This window comes from Lygodium microphyllum, chromosome 3 (genome assembly GCF_053477565.2).
Source record: "Lygodium microphyllum isolate KBCC chromosome 3, Lygodium_microphyllum_v1.1.10, whole genome shotgun sequence".
Lineage (NCBI taxonomy): Eukaryota > Viridiplantae > Streptophyta > Polypodiopsida > Schizaeales > Lygodiaceae > Lygodium > Lygodium microphyllum.
The window spans coordinates 188,484,076-188,491,846 of NC_141137.1; the positions used below are offsets into that span (position 1 = coordinate 188,484,076).

The 7,771-nt window shown below is 40.5% G+C and overlaps 1 pseudogene; it reads right to left on the reverse strand.

The window, feature by feature from the left end:
- Positions 1-5,892: 5,892 nt before the first annotated feature.
- LOC148039322 (18S ribosomal RNA) lies at positions 5,893-7,190 on the reverse strand (annotated as a pseudogene).
- Between the last annotated feature and the right edge of the window lie 581 nt (positions 7,191-7,771).

Genomic DNA, 7,771 nt, shown 5'->3' on the forward strand with positions numbered 1-7,771 from the left:
TGTCTATTGGCTAAATGGTAAAGCAAGGGTTGCAGGTTTGATTCAATGCAAAAGGTTGTTTTGTAGAAGACTTTCATGATATAAGTGTAGGTTGGTCATAAAAGGAAGTAGAGTTGGTCGCATGTTAACTTTAGATGGTGGAATTCCTACAATGAATGGTGCTATGTGTGCTCAAGGAAAAGGAGTGGCTATAGACATTGAAATATGGCATAACTATATTGGACATAGAAATGTGCAAATGCTGAAATTAATGCTGTTCAAAGGATTGGTTACAGGGTTGCCTTCTTTTAGAGTTGCAGAATTTCATAAAGTATGTGAAGCGTGTCTGTTTGATAAATAAGAAAGACAACACTTTTTACATGATAGAGAAGTGAGCATAAATATACTTGATATTGTGCATATAGATGTATGGAGGCCTACACAGAATGTATCTCTTGGTGGTAGCAAACATTTATTGATGATTATTCAAGGAAGCTATGGGTATATTTCATGAAGTAAAAGAGTAATGTATTTGAGCACTTCAAATCTTTCAAGGCAGCTATTGAAATAGAAACATGCTTGAAAGTCAAGTGCTTGAGATCAGATGGAGGGGGAGAGTGTTAACCATCAGATGAACAAGGTGAAAAATCTGGAAAAGCTAAAACAGAAAACAAAGGCCAAGGCAAAGTGAAATGGAAGACGAAGGCGCGCCAAGAAAAATCTAGAAACACAAGAAGCGCAGAAAAGTCCCAAATAAGGAAAAAAGGCATATAAGGAAAAGCGCAAGTCAATACTTTTGTAAAAGAGCGCAAGTGAATCATGATTTAATTTAAGGAGCATCCGGCTCTCACCCATGCAATTTGTAAATGTTTGTAAATGTAGATGGGCGATAGAAAGGAAGCTAGGAAGATAGAAGGTGTTGGGGTAAAAGGCCTCTGGGCCTACTCGTGTATACTGTGACTGCCCATTCTTTATTCATATATAATATGATAGTGCAATAAGGCTGTCAGTTCAGTTGGACAACACCTACATTGTGTGTGCTCTTCTCTCTCATATCTTCCTGTTCTCCTTCTCCACTGCCATTGCATCCCCTTCAATTGGTATCAGAGCGAGTCTTCAAGAGCTCATCCCGGCCTTCCACACGAGGTATGAGATCTTCATTCTCACTCAGTTTTCAGCTCAACTGGGTTTTCACAGGTTGTGGGCAGCCATAGCTCACACCTCTTGGAGCTTCCTTCACATGGATCTTGCTTCCAGCCTATCAAGGCTTGCTGAGGCTTGGTGTAGGTCTTCTTTGGCCCCCATTTGTGCCCCCTTTGGGCCCCATTGTTGACACGTGGGACAGCAGACCTCCCCAGCCAGCTCACATTTTTTTGCGTATGTTTTAAAATGTGGGCCAAAAATCATTCTTTTTGTCATATCTCGGGCATTCGAAACCCGATTCAGGCAAGGTAGGAGTCTAAGTTGGGGTTTTGGCATACTCCGGATACGATGGTGATGTCAGATTTGTCAAATTCTAATGATAAAATATTCTACAACAGATTTCAGGTCTAAGTCAGCATGTATTTGTATGCCTATGGCTTATGTGATGCTTCTACTGATGTCTATTGATACCGGATCACTTGTGGATGTTATGCCTCTTATGTGAGATGCATTTGGATTTGATTTAGCTCAGCCATTGACTATTTTGAACAATCCCAAATCTATCCAAAACAGGGCAGCCACCTGTTACTTCAATTTTATGCTTACAGGTCTTGGCATTTGATGCCCGATTATACCCGGTTGGTGCCTATACATACGGGAATGTATGCCTATGGTTTGCCTATAAATTTGAGCTTGGATTGAGCACTAATTTGCTCAATTTACAGAGGTTATATGCTACTGGAAACTTCAGGGTTGAAGCTATTTATGCTATAGTTTGGTTATGCCTATTGGTCACGGGGTGCTCTCGGCTACTCGGTATGATGTCATGATGTATTTGGACTATGCCACATGTCTTGTTTATGCTCCGGAATGCTTTTGAGCTGAGATTAGAGCTCGATTTGGGTTTGAATGTCACTTCTTTGCAGCTAACATTTCATCTATGACATGGTTTATGCCTAGGCTACCCAGTACGGGTTATGATGTCTTGGTGAATGCTTTATGCTTTGGCTGTGGATGGCAGTTGTTTGAGCTCATCTTGACATTCATTTGAGTATTCCTTTGAGAAGTTGGACATTGACTTGGCTTTTTCCGTTACAACTTGGCTTTTTGCGTTACGACCTTGGATGCTATATGGGATTTGATGCTCCGATTATGGATCTTGGCTATTACTTGGATGCACTTACAGGTATTGAGTAGTGAACCTTATTTTGGCAGTTGCCTATTGAGCTATGATTGCTCGTTTGCATTTGATATGCGGGATACTTACTGATCAGTGGACTTGGATAGTGCTTAGGATTTACAGTTATGGCTTTCTTGCTCCTCTATTGTCTAGCTTCTATGCTAGTTGGGCTCCTGTTGCCCGTCCATGTTAGAGAGCAGATGCTATGCATGCTTACCCGTCTATGCACATGGTCTACTGTTATATACCTTAGAGAGCCACTTATTTGGATGTTGTTGTATAGATGTTTGGGCTTCACCTGGAGCTTGACTCTTGCAGGATGCTTTGCCACTTGTCGGTCTTTACTTGACTTGGATGTTCCTTGGTGGCATGATGTACTGCAGAGCTATGCGTATGCATATGGTTATGGGCTGATTTCATGGTGAATATCATATGCTCTTATGACAGACGTCTTATGCTTTACTATACTATGGTTGGTTATGTCATGCAGTTGGCTACGACTCTTCTTCATGTGGGAGCTTTTGCATCCTTGATTGATGCCTTTATGTCCTCCCATCCATTGAGGTTTCATGAGCATTTGCAACATGCTTCTACCCACTGATGTACTAGCAGATGATTGCCTTTATGAGCAGGTTCCCTATGTTGGGACAGCCCTCGACTGCTTGAGCTCCATGGATGCTATGGGGGATAGCCCTATTCATGATGACTTGGATTCCTTGTTATCTTCTACAGGTTCTTCTACTTAAGATGTTGTTTGCTTCCATTGTGGGAAGCTTGGGCATGTTCAAAGAAGATGCTTTAGACGGACTAGAGAGCAATAGAGACAAAGACGGACTCGACATGAGCAAAGAGTCAGCGATGCAACAGGTATTACCACTCTTTCTAGTGGTGAGGTACATGCAGTTACCCATGATGATGCAGTTGAGCATGTCCTCCTGTCATCTAGTTTCCCTACAACTTACTTGCTCAATGATCAAGCCCATGCCTTTGATTGGCTTTTCGACTCTATGGCATCTTGTCATGTTACCCGTCATAGAGCATGGTTCTCTTCTTACAGGGAGGTTGATGGATGTATTGATCTGGTCCTTGAGCATACTTATGCTATTGTTGGTACAGGGAACATACACCTAGCTTTGCCTAATGGGACTTCTCTTATGCTCAGGGATGTTCTACATGTTCCCATGCTTAGTAAGAGCCTGATTTTTGTCAGTCAATTGCATGATGCAAGTTACTCTGTTTCTCTTCAGGACAGGTCATGGAAGATTTGTCATGGTTGCTTGGTTTTGGCCAGAGGTTCTCGAGTTGGTTCTCATTACCCAGTACATGTCTCTCATGTGGGAAATTCTATGGTTGCAATTATCCGGATACCACATGCATTGTTATGGCATTATCGCCTAGGCCATATGCACCATAGAGAGATGGAGATCTTGTCTCGTTCAGACTCATTGCTGCTTCCTATGCCACTTACAGATCTTGATGCTTGCCCTGATTATACTCTTGGTCCTTTGCAGAGCCCCCTTGGCTTATGGTGATCGTATCTCCCCATGAAAACTTTGTATTACTCCCTATTAGGTTTGCCACGTAATTCCACTATGCCCTTTGATGAACCTTCCATAGAAGACTGTGAAGCCCAAGAACTCCTTGACTTATCACAGTGTAGTTGGCAGTTGCCAATTTTGCACTATCTCTACCTTTTTTGGATCCATGTCTACCTTTCCCTCTTTTACAATGAAACCCAGAAAACCCACCTCTTTCACCTTGAATTCACATTTCTCTAGTTTGGTAGATAGTTTATGTTTTGGAGTCACTCCAACACCTTCCTTACATGCTCCTTGTGCTCCTCAAGGATCCTACTGAAAATCAAGAGGTCATCAATGTATACCACTAAGAATACATCCAAGGAGTCATCAAACATGTTATCCACCAATGTGCAAAAGTATGGAGGGGCATTCGTCATGCTAAAGCCCAATACTATCCACTCAAAACTACCATAGCATGTACAGAATGTTGTCTTCTCAATATCTCCCTCTATTATGCGTATTTGGCAATACCTAGAGCATAGATTGATCTTTGTGAAGAAATTTTCTCCTGCTAGCCTATTCAACAAGTCATCCACTAGAGGCATGGGTTACATATGCATATGGTGATCTTGTTGAGTGCATGGTAATCCACACATAGCGTCATAGTTCCATCATTATTTCTAACAAATAAGACTAGTGCCCCATAGAGTGAACGACTTTTCCTTATGAATCTTGATTCTAATAGTTCATTAAGCAGTTTCTTTAATTCCACTAGTTCTTCGTTTGTCATGTGATAGGGGGGTCATGTCGCTAGAGGAGTGGCCCCGTGGCACCAATTCAACTATGGTGGTCAACTGATCATTTGGGGGGTAACCCTAGAGGTGGCTTCTGTGGCATTACATCTATAAACTCTTCCAAGATTTCCCTAATACTAGAGCATTCCACTACGAGATCTTTCATTTCATATTTTGGTTGATCCACTGCTCTCATAATGCATAGGTGAACTGAGCTACCTTGTTTCAACTCCCTTTCCACACTTGCTTAGCACTGCACCATGGTCTCTTTCCCTTCTCTTTACTTTCTTCGACTGGTGCCCTCATGGCATTTGACCTGGTGCTACCCTCTACCTTGGTTGGTTTCACTTCCACATGAGCCATTTTTCCCTTTTCTCCACTCGTCTTTGCTTGACTTGTTGCCTCTACCTGGCTTGTAAGCTATTTTGACTTTAGGCCTATAGTAGTTTATCATAATTGTTGTCCCATTCATGTTGAGAATAATCTGATTGGATCCCTTCCCAAAGATAGCCAATACATACTTGTCATACCATGTCAAGCCCAAAATGGCTTCAAATTCATCCATTGGCATAATCACAAAGTCCATTTTGCCTTTTGTACTCCCAGTTGAACCCATACACCATAAGCTATGTGCACATTCGAATCTTTACCTTGACCAAAACTCATAGTGCATGTTTCTAGATTCGTCCATTTTTCTACTTCTATCTTCCTTACTAGTTGCGACATCATGAAATTGTGTGTTGCACCTGTGTCTATCATCAATCTTTGTTTGTGAGTACTCATGATTCCATCTACATACAAATGTTGTACTAATAGTAACTTTGCTGCCATGAAACGTGGTTGAACCTATAATACCCCCACTTGGGGCATTCTATCTCTTCTCCTGTTCCTCGGACTTCTTCCTCTTCTACTTTTGTTATCCTCACACTATGTTGAGATCTATTCTTGTAGTCTTGATCTGTTGTGCAGGCTGGCTACAACCACCACTGAGACTGACTTGACCCTAAGGGCAATCCCTCACAATATGTGGTCCTCTACATGTATATCATCTCCTCATTGGTGCATTCCATGCTATGAATCCCTTGCCTTGCTTGACAACACCACCCCTTTCACTATTCCATTATGAATTCATGCCTCATAGTCTAGGTAATTGCATGTTGGGGGGTCTATACACATATGGTGTTGATGCCACACTCTCTATTACCTGACTTGTCTCCCCACCTCCACCCACAATTGGCATTCTACATGAGTTTCCTTATGTTTGACTCATCAAGCTAAATGATGTCTCCCCAATACCAAAACTTTGATTTCTCATAAGGTGCTTGCGAAGTCATCAAAACAACATCCACCAACAATCCCAAATTGGCATTGTTCATGATTGAGACTAGGATGGTATTTGATCATAGCCTGCAATTTTCATTCTTGATTAATGAAAACATTGTTGGCAACTAATTTTGCAGTAGCTCGTCTTTCATAAATCCAAGAATTTTACCTCTAACAATGAAATACGAATGCCCCCAATTATCCCTATTAATCATTACTCCGCTCTCGAAGATCAACACAATAAGACCAAAGTCCTATCACATTATTCCACGTTAATGTATTCAGAGCATAGGCTTTCTTTGAGCACTCTAATTTTTTCAAAGTAACATTGTTGAATCCACGTCTCAATCAATTAAGTCCAAGAACGCATCTCTCTCACAAAAAGGACAAGGCGATTAGTGCACACCAAAGGAAGCAGACTACATGCCCTGCCCTAAGATTCAACTACAAGCTTTTTAACTACAACAACTTAAATATACACTATTGGAGATGGAATTACCACAATTGCTGGCACTAGACTTGCCTTGTAATGGATCCTCATTAAGGGATTTATATTGTACTCGTTCAAATCACCAGACTTGTAAAAACCAAATACTCTTATTTATTGTCACTACCTCCCCATGTTGGGATTGGGTAATTTTTGCACTTGCTGCCTTCCTTGGATGTGGTAGTCATTTCTTAGGCTCCCTCTCTAGAATCAAACCCTAATTCTCTATCACTCATCATCACCATGGTAGGCCTCTATCCTACCATTGAAAGTTGATAGGGAAAAATTTTGAATGAAGCATCACATGCGCTAAGGCTGTGCGATTCAGGAAGTTATCATGATTCACTATAATACTGGGCAAGCCTATGTCAGTATTTTATCTAATAAATGCATCGTCGATAGAAATTCGAATGAAGCATCGCCGACGCTAAGGTTGTGCGATTCACAAAGTTATCATGACTCACTGTATTGCTGGGCTCGGTCTTTTATCTAATAAATCCAAAATTTATCATGATTCACATTTATTAATGGGAAAGCATGCGTCAGTCTTTTATCTAATAAATGCATCCCTTCCAAAAGTTGGGAGTTGGTGCATGTATTAGCTCTAGAATTACTACAATTATCTGACTAGCAAGGTACAATCAAAGAAACTATAACCGATTTGATGAGCCATTCGCAGTTTCACAATACAAGAGAGTTTATACTTACACATGCATGGCTTAATCTTTGAGATGCATATGACTACTAATAGGATCAACCACACAGATATCTTTCATCACATGAGCAGCACTAGCACTACTATTGCACATTTCACCGACTTCACATCAAGTGTGGTTATTGGGCAAAAAGGCATGACTTCATTACCAATGTGTTGTTCATGATGTAAAGAGAAAGAGGGGAGGATCATGAAGGCTTTAGAACGTATGAGGAGAAAAAGAAAGTGCATTAGGAAAAAAATGAACTCACAAATGGGCCTTTTAGTCCCCCCTCTCTCCTCCTTAAAACAAGGCAAAGAGGAGAGAACAATACTAAAATAACCCTCTTCTCTCTCCACTTTTGCAATCTCTTTTTGCATTTTTTATACTATTTACAAATATATACTCAGATTCCTTCTCTCTCCTCATTTAAGAAGACTTTTTCAACCAAATTTTATATTAAAAAAGGAGTTAGTTACAGGAGTGTGGTGTTTCGTTTTTCAATGCAAAATGATTAGTAGATACGAGGTAATTGATTTTTTAATCAAGAATAAGAAAAATGACATTTTGTAAGTTCCTTTTAAGAAATTTTGGGGATTTTTTAAATTCTAGCTTTTGGTCAAAAAACAAACCAACTAGTCAAGTTTCAT